The following is a 9,803-nucleotide window of genomic DNA, read 5'->3' on the forward strand; positions in this document are numbered from 1 at the left end:
ACAAAATATATAACTAAGATTCAAACGACACTCGGATAAAAAACCAGATACTATAAGTCCACAACCAAATAAGGAACAGGAAATAAAGTGAGTCATCAGTCCTAAGTCCTTTGAACCTTACTTGTATAACTATATCTATATATACATGATTTTTAACAATATATAAGTTTAAAAGAGTTTGATATATAAAAGAGTTTTAACCATTTGAATGGTAAGAGATGACTTGATGTCAGTTTATAAAATGTTTTGAAGAGTTTGTTTGATAAAATAGTTGAAGTATAAGAAAATCCACTTGTTGATAGTTATTAATCACATGTGATTGATATAACAACTATTATGTTATCAACATGTATTCCCCCCATAAAAGCATTTAAAATCATTTAAAAGGTAGATTAAGGGGTATGAACTAACCTGTAGTCAGTGATGAGAATGTAAAATCGATACCGGATGCTAAGCGTCAAGTGAAACCTCGAGCACAAACGGATAAGCATATAATGATACATACAAGGATATAATTAGTGTTTATACAACTAATTATGCAAGGATTACACCATAGGAACTAGGAAAACACTTAGATTGAAGTGTTAGAAGTACCAAGGATTGCATAAAATGGGTTTATGGCCACACTCGTGTGTGTACGGCCAAGTGGTGTGCAGCCATTTGTGTGTACAACCACATGTGTGTACGGCCATCGAGTGTACGGCTGTACATATGATATATGCATGTTTAGCCCTATATTTAGTGTAAGGTCCTAATAAGGAGCGTTACCAGTAATCAAGCAATAAACAATCACATAAATAGGAACGAGATGAAAAGAAACCAAGCTTGCACACGATTATATTCAACAAATCGTCAGGTACAACTCGATAGACTACTCTGTAGACTCAATGGCATCAACAACCACAAAAGACCAACTCCTCCACTATTTATACTAGGCTTAGACCACAAATAGTGTTTGCTACCATAAACAGGGTTTACGACCGTAAATGTGTTTACGGCCGTAAACTCTGTTTACGGTCGTGAACACACAAAATGACCTAGTTCACAAAGACACCACATAAACTGTATTACAGACTCTTGCCAAAACAATATACACTGAAAGCCTAGACCAAACCATTTAAAGGACTCTTCAATCTCCCCCTTGGTTTGGTGCTAGCTTGGACTCAGTTGTCGACCACCAGTACATCGGATTTTCCCATCGCTCCGTTCCATATTTTCTTTTCTATAATTGTAGCCACCATCGAAGTGTATTCTTTTACAGTGGACTCAAAAATGTCCTCAGCCACCACAATCTGATGAGCCGCGAGATAATGTATGTCCCGCTTGCCAAATTGAAGCAAATCCCTCTTGTCATACAAACGGATGCAATCTTCTTTAAGCTTAATGACAAAATCATCTATGGATTCATCGTACACCCAATATTGCATGGATGCGAGAGAACCATTTGAGTAATTTTGTAGAACGGAAATGTGCTTAACTTGGGCAGTAGTAGGCCACATCACTGACCGAAGTGGCTGACTTGTTTTGGGATCAATAACCTGTTTGTGGACCTTGACAAAAGACTTTGCAGTCTTCATTGACGGAAAGCCTTAGGCCACTTGATCTTCCAGAAAGGATTTGAACTGACTTACCCTGGGATTGCCTGATGGATTTTAGAAAGGAGCATTGGACAGCTCAATAAGATCAATCTTAGTAAAAGAGTGAAAGTCGTGAGCGTCTTTGTAAAGTTCTTTGTTGCCACTCTCTCCTCACCATAAATATGTTCATGGTGTCATGGAATCCCCACGAGATGATTCTTGACCTATCGCCATACATATCTTTGAAACGATGCACGCCCAGATCCGTAGCGGTGATCTATGGACTATCCCAGGGTGCCTTATGATCCACGATCCTTTTAAATAGCAGTTGACCTTTGTCAGAAGACTTGTCAGTGGACTTGTCCAATTTGGCACGTTTCAATGCTGCTGCACTTGGAGCTTGAGCCGGTTCCTTTTCAAAATGGTCTTCGACGATGGTGGTTTTGGTAGGCTGAAGAACAATGGGAGACATCTTGGTTGGGAAGATAAATTTGTGGCTCGTCAACAGATGACTTGAAATCATCGCCAAGTTTATCTTCCAGCTTTTTCTTTAACTCGTAGTAGCTGGTGGTCAACAGGCCAAAGTGTGTCTGAAGGTCTGTAATCTGCTTTGTCTTCAGAGCTTTATCCTCATTAAGTTCCGCCACTTGAATATTGAGCTCTGTGTTTTCAGTCTGAAGGTCTGCGACCTTGATAGTCAGCTCAATATTTCTTTGATCAAGATCAATGTTCTTCTGATTCAATACATCAATCTGTTTTTGGAGTCCAAGAATTGAAGGAATCTCTTCTCCTGAGCTGTCACCCCCAATAGAAATTCCTTTGCCGTGTGGAGGTGGTGTAGAAAATCGTTCGTCTTCCAGGAGCCTAGCCAGCCTAATCGAGGCAGCGTCATCCTCTGTCTTGGGAGGAGAGAAACCTGTTGGGAATAAAGAGCCACCAGCTTTATAGAAGGTACTAGGACCTTCATTGACGGGTTTGGTAGAGACTATGGCGGGTGTAGTTGTTGGCGGAGCTGTAACACTTTGAGTTGCTAATCTGAGGATGAGTCTGCGTCTTTTACTTGGAGGAGAAGAGGCTTAAGTAGTGGTGTGATCAGTTTCCACCAGCTCAGATGTAGGTAAGACAACATCATGGGGAGGAATCCCTGAAACTTTCACCGTAGGAGTTGCTATTTCTGCCGATCGATTGGTAGTAGTAGGATTGGCTTCAAAAACATCTTCTTCTTCCCTTGTCTCTGTTGCCGGATGCGCAACTTCATCGACATTATCAAGCAGCTTGTCAAGGCTTTCTCTGGTCATAAAGTCTTCATTGCTACCGAAGTTTAAGGGAATATCATCATTATCGAATCCTGTGAGGTCGAGATCCCCATACAATTCAGTCTCAGATCCCGACCCCTCATTGTAATCCCCTTGAAACTGTACCGATTTCAATTCATGTTCCTCAGCGACTTGGGCATTTGCAGCAGCAGTTTCATCGGCATCATGATCTGAAATGGTGATGACATCATCAGAAACAACCCTTTCAGAGGAAGTAGGCTCAGATGATGCTTTATTAGACGCTCCATGAGACTCAGAGGATTAATCAAGCTCAGCAAAATTCCCAAACTTCACCAGGTGATGTAATCCTTGAAAGACAACCTTTCCCTTCTGATTTTGTTTGATGAGGCCGACAGTGTGAGGACCCAAGGACTTTATGTCCAGCTTGTCACCATCCTTGACCATCTCTGGAAATTAATCGTCGATGAACGCTTGAATGAACCTTGGATACAACAAGAATGCATCTCTGGTTCCCCGAGTCATGACATTAATGTTCACCAATAACTCATCAAGAATGAACTTTGAGAAGTTGAAATTAATGTTGGCGGCCAAGCAGACAATCGCCCCTGTGTTTTTGAGGGAGATTTCATCAGCTCCTGATCTCCTGCCTGAGATGCAGCTCACGAACACGTGTGCCAGGAATAACCAGTAAGAAGGCAAGAGCATTTTCACTGTGGGAGGGTAGGTACCCTCGTATCCTATCCTCTGAAGGATCCGTTGTACATCATCAATTCCAATTTCAGTAGAAAAATTGGATTCGTCATTAACTAGCAAAGTATCTCTGATGTACTGCTCCGTGATTATGATCTTACAGCCCTTAACCACAACTTCGATCGACATTTCTCCATTGACCTTTGACATCTTAGCCGTCTGCCAGAACTCCCGGACAACATTCTGATAAATGATGGCATTCACTGTGATGGCGCAAGACAGACATCACTCTCTCAGTCGGTAGATCATTGATTTGAATTCTGCATGAGCGACCGGAGGATCATCCAAGACAATCGCCAGGTTATGCATGTCCACGAACTTGAGATTCGCCATTGATCTGCACTAATCAAGCCAAGTAAGAAAACACAGTATTTGACAATTTAAAGCTTTAAGTTTTCTTAGACAAACAATTTTTATTTTGGCGCCTTAAATAGTTTGACTGCAAAAGAATAGAATTTGCAGTTAAAACTAGTCAAACAAGGAGTTTACGGTTAAAGTGGGACAAAATAGAGTTTACGGTCAAAGTTGGTCAACGGACCGTAAACTGAGTTTATGGCCGTAAACTCAGAGGAGTTTACGGTCGTAAGGCCATATTGGGTTTACGGTCGTAAGGCTAAAATCTGTTTACGGTCGTAAGGCCAAGATGGGTTTACGGTTCTTGAATCTGCCCAAACCGTAAACCCCTCAAGAACAGTAAATGCTGACAATCACAAAAATGCAAAATACTCCTCCAATTTTGGTCGGAAGGACGAATAGAAAGCAGATCCTTGGTCGGTTTCATCATACCTTCGAAGATGACTAGTTGATTTCACAAAATCTTGCAAAATTTTTTTCGAGGAGAGAGAGAGAGAGAGTAGAGAGAGAAGGTGATTACGGATGTAAAGGGGGAAGAAGGAGAGGAAAGGGTTTACAGAAGTAAACTCTTCCTTTTATACACCTTAAGCATTTACCTGTCTCCCACACAGTGTAAAAACCCAGTCCAAATTTCGATTAAACTTTCAAAAATAAAACATTTTGAGGATATTAAAATAAAAATAAAATAAAAATAAAAATAAAAAACAAACTAATTTCTAAAATTTAAGAATTAATATATTTAAAAATTAAATTTTAACAATTATAAAATTAAAAATAAAAATAAAAATAAAATAAATGCAGGCAAAATTTATCTCAAGATTTACTGTAAATTTTCTTGTGATGCTGGGATCAAAGTTGTTAGACATCCTTAATCCACTTGTCGGTACCTTTCATCTTCACATCTTTGTCTGGTCAATCGCCGGTATTGTGGTCCACTTAAACACGAAAAATTGTGACGAATTTTAGGACATACTAATAATTGTAAGGCAAAGTGATCCTAAGTTCCTAGATAATATATCTGAACCTAAGTTCCTAGATACTATATCTTAAGGACCATTCAACTAACGACGACCAGGGACATTTTTGTCCACCTAAGTTGAGCAGCGAGATCTATAGACAATTTGTATGAGTTCATTTTTAATTGTACTAAAACGTGTTTCCCGCTTCCTGATATGCCCCAGTAATCAAAGACTTCCAGAATACTCCTTACATCGGGTGAGCAGACAATCATTAGGAGAGAAGATAGATTTAGATTATTATCATTTATAGTTTTTAGAGGGATTGAGAAGTAGAAGGTTGCATATGCTGTGTACCAGGTCGGATTGTTAATCACGCAAAGGAGACAACATATGGCTAACAGATAAGAGGAATTTCATAGATATAATATGCAAAGAAACAGAGTTGCATATGTTACAGTCCAGGTCGGATTTTGAGTCACGCAGAGGAGGTAACATATGACTAACTGACAGATAGAAATAGAAAAAAAAATTCTATAGACCTAATTCATCGGAATTTACGAGTCGCCCCATCAATACCGGAATTAAGCACAGAATCCGCACATCGAGGAAAAGTTAAACCACAGTTCTAGGTACGGGTTCAATTAATGTGACGAGTAGATTCCCATATATATATATATATATATATATATATATATATATATATATATATATATATATATATCTCCCTACTCAATCTATCCAAGCGTCGTTTTGTCAGGCTAAACGGATCTAACTAGGTCAAGATTTGTCAAGTCTATTAATTTCCTAAGTTCAACTCTCCCTAGTCATGTCCATTTAGAATCTTTCGTGCCTACCAACGCATCAATCCAGAGCATAGACCCTTCAACTTTGGGTACGTTATGCAGACTTAGATTGTCTGTTATCACTTGATAATATCACTTCCCAGTCCTTCATCAACAAGCAAAACTTTATGCAACAATTTGTTTTTTTGATTTTTCTGAATTTTTAATGTTTTTGGATTTTTGAATGTTTTCTAAAAAAAATTAAAACAGAAGCAGAATGTTTTAGGATTTTTTTAATTTTTCAATTTTTGTTTGGTTTTGTTTATTTCTCCCCCTAAATTTGTGCATGGATGAGAATGAAATGACTGAAATGCTCAAATTTAAACTAACCTAAGTAATAACAAAAATTAATCCTCAAAATGAATCATTTTCAAAAATCCCACAAGCACATCGAATCGAGCTTTGTTAAAAGGCTTACTGAACAGATCCGCCATATTATTAGCAGTGGGAACCTGATCTAGCCTGATGAGCGAACGCTCATAACAATCTATGATAAAGTGAATTTTGATGTCAATGTGGTTGGTTTTGGAATGTTGGACCGGATTTTTAGTGATTTGAATAGCAGCCTCATTATCACAATGAATTGGGGTTTCTAGATAATTCAAACCGTAGTCTAACAGTTGATTTTGGATCTAGATAACTTGAGAACAACAAGCTGATGCAGTAACATATTCCGCTTCTGCAGTTGAGGTAGAGACGGTATGCTGTTTCTTGCACTGCCACGACACCAGCCTATCACCAAGGAATTGGCACCCTCCTGATGTGGATTTCCTGTCAAGCTCACAGCCTCCATAATTACTGTCAGTAAAAGCATATAAATCAAATTTAGAATTCTTCGGATACCAAAGACCCAATTTTGGGCTGCCTTTGATATACCGAAAAATCCTTTTGATAGCAATAAGATGTGAAAGTTTAGGATTAGCCTGATAGTGAGTGCATTGACACACTACAAACATGATGTCGGGACAAATTGCAGTGAGATACATCAGGGAACCGATCATCGATCTATAGTGAGTTTGATCTACGGATTCGCCATCAATATCTGGATTCAACAGGGGTCTTTCATCCATTGGTGTCGATGCAGGCTTTGTGTCTTCAAACCCGAACTTATCAAGAATATCCTCCACATACTTAGCTTGATGTAGCTGGATTCCGGTTGAACTTTGTTTGACCTGAAGCCCCAGAAACATGGTCATTTCACCTAGAGAACTCATCTCGAATCTCTTCTTCATCACGCCTTCAAACTCTTTGCAAAGCTTTGGACAGGTAGACCCGAAGATAATGTCGTCAACATAGATCTGAACTAGTATCTGATCATTACAAACATGCTTGATGAATAAAGTTTGATCAATAGTGCCGCGAGAGTATCCATGCTTGAGCAAATGCTTTGTTAGAGTCGCATACCATGCTCGAGGAACCTGATGTAACCCATACAACGCCTTGTCCAACTTGTAGACATGATTAGGGAACTTTGATTTAACAAACCCAGGGGGTTGATCAACATAAATTTCTTCCTTTACCTTGCCATACAAGAAGGAAGTCTTGACATCCATTTGGTAGACCGTGAATTTCATGTAGGAAGCGTATGCGAGAAAGATATGAATAGCCTCCAAACGAGCCACAGGAGCATACACCTCAGTATAATCAAGACCCACGATTTTTCCAAACCCGCAAACCACCAACCTTGCTTTATTATGCACTATTACACCAGAATCATCCTGCTTATTATGATAGACCCAACGCGTGTCAAGAGACCTTTTGCCCTTTGGTAACTCGACCAACTTCCAAACCCTGAGCTTTTCAAACTGATTTAGCTCTTCATGCATTGCATATACCCAGCTGGGCTCATTCAAAGCCATTTCAACTTTCTTCGGCTCTATTTAAGATATAAAGAAAGAGTAGAGACATGCATTAACATCTCCACTATGACTTTTGGTTTTAACTCCATCACCCAACTGGCCAATGACGTTATAGATCGGATGATCGCGTTGAATTCTTGAAGGTATGTCTTGGCTGATATCATTAAGTGAAACAGGAAGAGTGTGTATGTTGAGACTTCCATCATCTGCTGATTGATTCACATTAGATAAATCTGCTACAAACTCATTAGCAATTTCTTCAGGAAAGAGTAGTTCCATAAAAGTTGGATTGACAACGGAAGCATCTCTAGATATGAATCCTCTCTCAATAGGTGTAAGAGGTATAGCATCAGCATTAGGAGTTTCATTTACAACCTTAGACTCTGGACTATTTGGTTGATCAAATGACTCCCCCTCAGGTGGAGCAGAGAACCTTCCTTCAGATGAAGCAGAGGACTCCTCCTCAACCGTTGGAGGTCTGTAGACAACTTCTTCGTCTTCGTCTTCAGAAACAATCTTCGAACCATAAGAGGATCCACTTGAACTATCTGTAGACAAATTTAAAGATTTGAAAAGTGATGTATAATCAAATAACCAGTCGGGACCCACTCGAGCATATGTTTCATTCTCCTCCAACCAGCGCACATCATAGGATTCTACTATCTGCTTAGTCTTTTTGTTGTAAACCCTATACGTAGTGCGCGTAGCATACTCTACAAAGTAACAATCATCATCTTTGGCATTGAATTTAGGGTTGGATTACAAGTGAAGAAGGGTGCAAGGCAGCCAAATACACAGAAATGTCTGACAGAAGGCTTGTGTCCATAAAGAATCTCGTACGGTGTCTTCATCTGTGCTTTGTTGATTAGAACACGATTCTGCACATAGCAAGCAGTGTTAATTGCCTCAACCCAAAAGAAAACAGGTAGTTTGGAATCACAAAGCATTGTCCTTGCGGCGACTTTCAAAGTTCTATTTCTCCTTTCAGCAACACCATTTTGTTGAGGCGTGTGAGCAGAGCTATATTGACGCACTATCCCCTTTTCTGTGCAAAAATGGTCAAGAACTGTATTCTTGAACTCAGTTCCATTGTCAGTGCGAAACGCTTTGACTTGGTTGTTGGTTTGCTTCTCAATCATCACAACGAACTTCTTTATCAGATCAGCAACCCCCGCTTTGTTGGATAAGAAGAAGACCCATGTAAACCGAGAGAAATCATCAATCACAATTAGACAGTACGAGCTTCTGTTGATGCTCAGGACGTTGACCGGACCAAATAAGTCCATATGCAATACTTGGAGCACTTGACTGATTGAGTTGACTTGCTTCGGCAGGTGTGGTTTCCGATGATGTTTGCCTTGAGCATAGGAAACACACTTCTCAAATGTAATAAAGTCTCTGACGGGTAGGACTCAAACCATCTCATTCTTAGCAAGGCGATTCAGTTTTTTCGCGTTAGCATGACCGAGCCTTCGATGCCACAACATTGAATTTTGTTTTGGAGACTTTTGAGAATCGACAAGTGACTTGTTCAGGTAGGTTACAGTTCATATCAATAATGTAAGCATTCCCATCCCGCTTTAGATTTGAAAAGAATCCACTCTTCCGGGATGACAATGCCTGGCTTGAGAATCATACATTCTTTATCGGTAAAATGCGTAGGGTAGCCTTTTTCATAGATTTGAGAAACACTCAACAAGCTGTGCTTTAACTCGGCAGTGAAGTTGACATTTTCAAAGCTTATCACTCCATTTGTAATGGTTCCTCTCTGTGTGATCTTGCCACCATCTATGCCCACAAAGGAAACATAACCCCCATTAAAAGATTGAATTTCGCTCGGTTGGGAGATGTCTCCTATCATATGCCAGGAGCAGCCATTGTCGACGTACCAAGGACGAACGACATTCCTCCACAACTGTCCCTGCAAAATGAGTAGAATCATTTAGATTTAGGAACCCAGGTCATCACTGTCCTGGGATTCCTTTTCGTTTTCTCTGATTTATCCTTCAATATATTCAAATTAGGATCCTCATTCTTAATCACACTAGAAGATGTTAATGATGGTTTAGAAAGTGATTTGGGCTTCCGTTAATAATTGGGTTTTACAACATTCTCAGGTGGTTTTGAAATATGTTTCTTAGAAGTTTGCACTGAACCTCTGGATTTTCTAGCAGAAGTAGTGGAA

The sequence above is a fragment of the Lactuca serriola genome, chromosome 7 (genome assembly GCF_051521515.1).
Source record: "Lactuca serriola cultivar US96UC23 chromosome 7, Lser_US96UC23_V15, whole genome shotgun sequence".
Classification (NCBI taxonomy): Eukaryota; Viridiplantae; Streptophyta; class Magnoliopsida; order Asterales; family Asteraceae; genus Lactuca; species Lactuca serriola.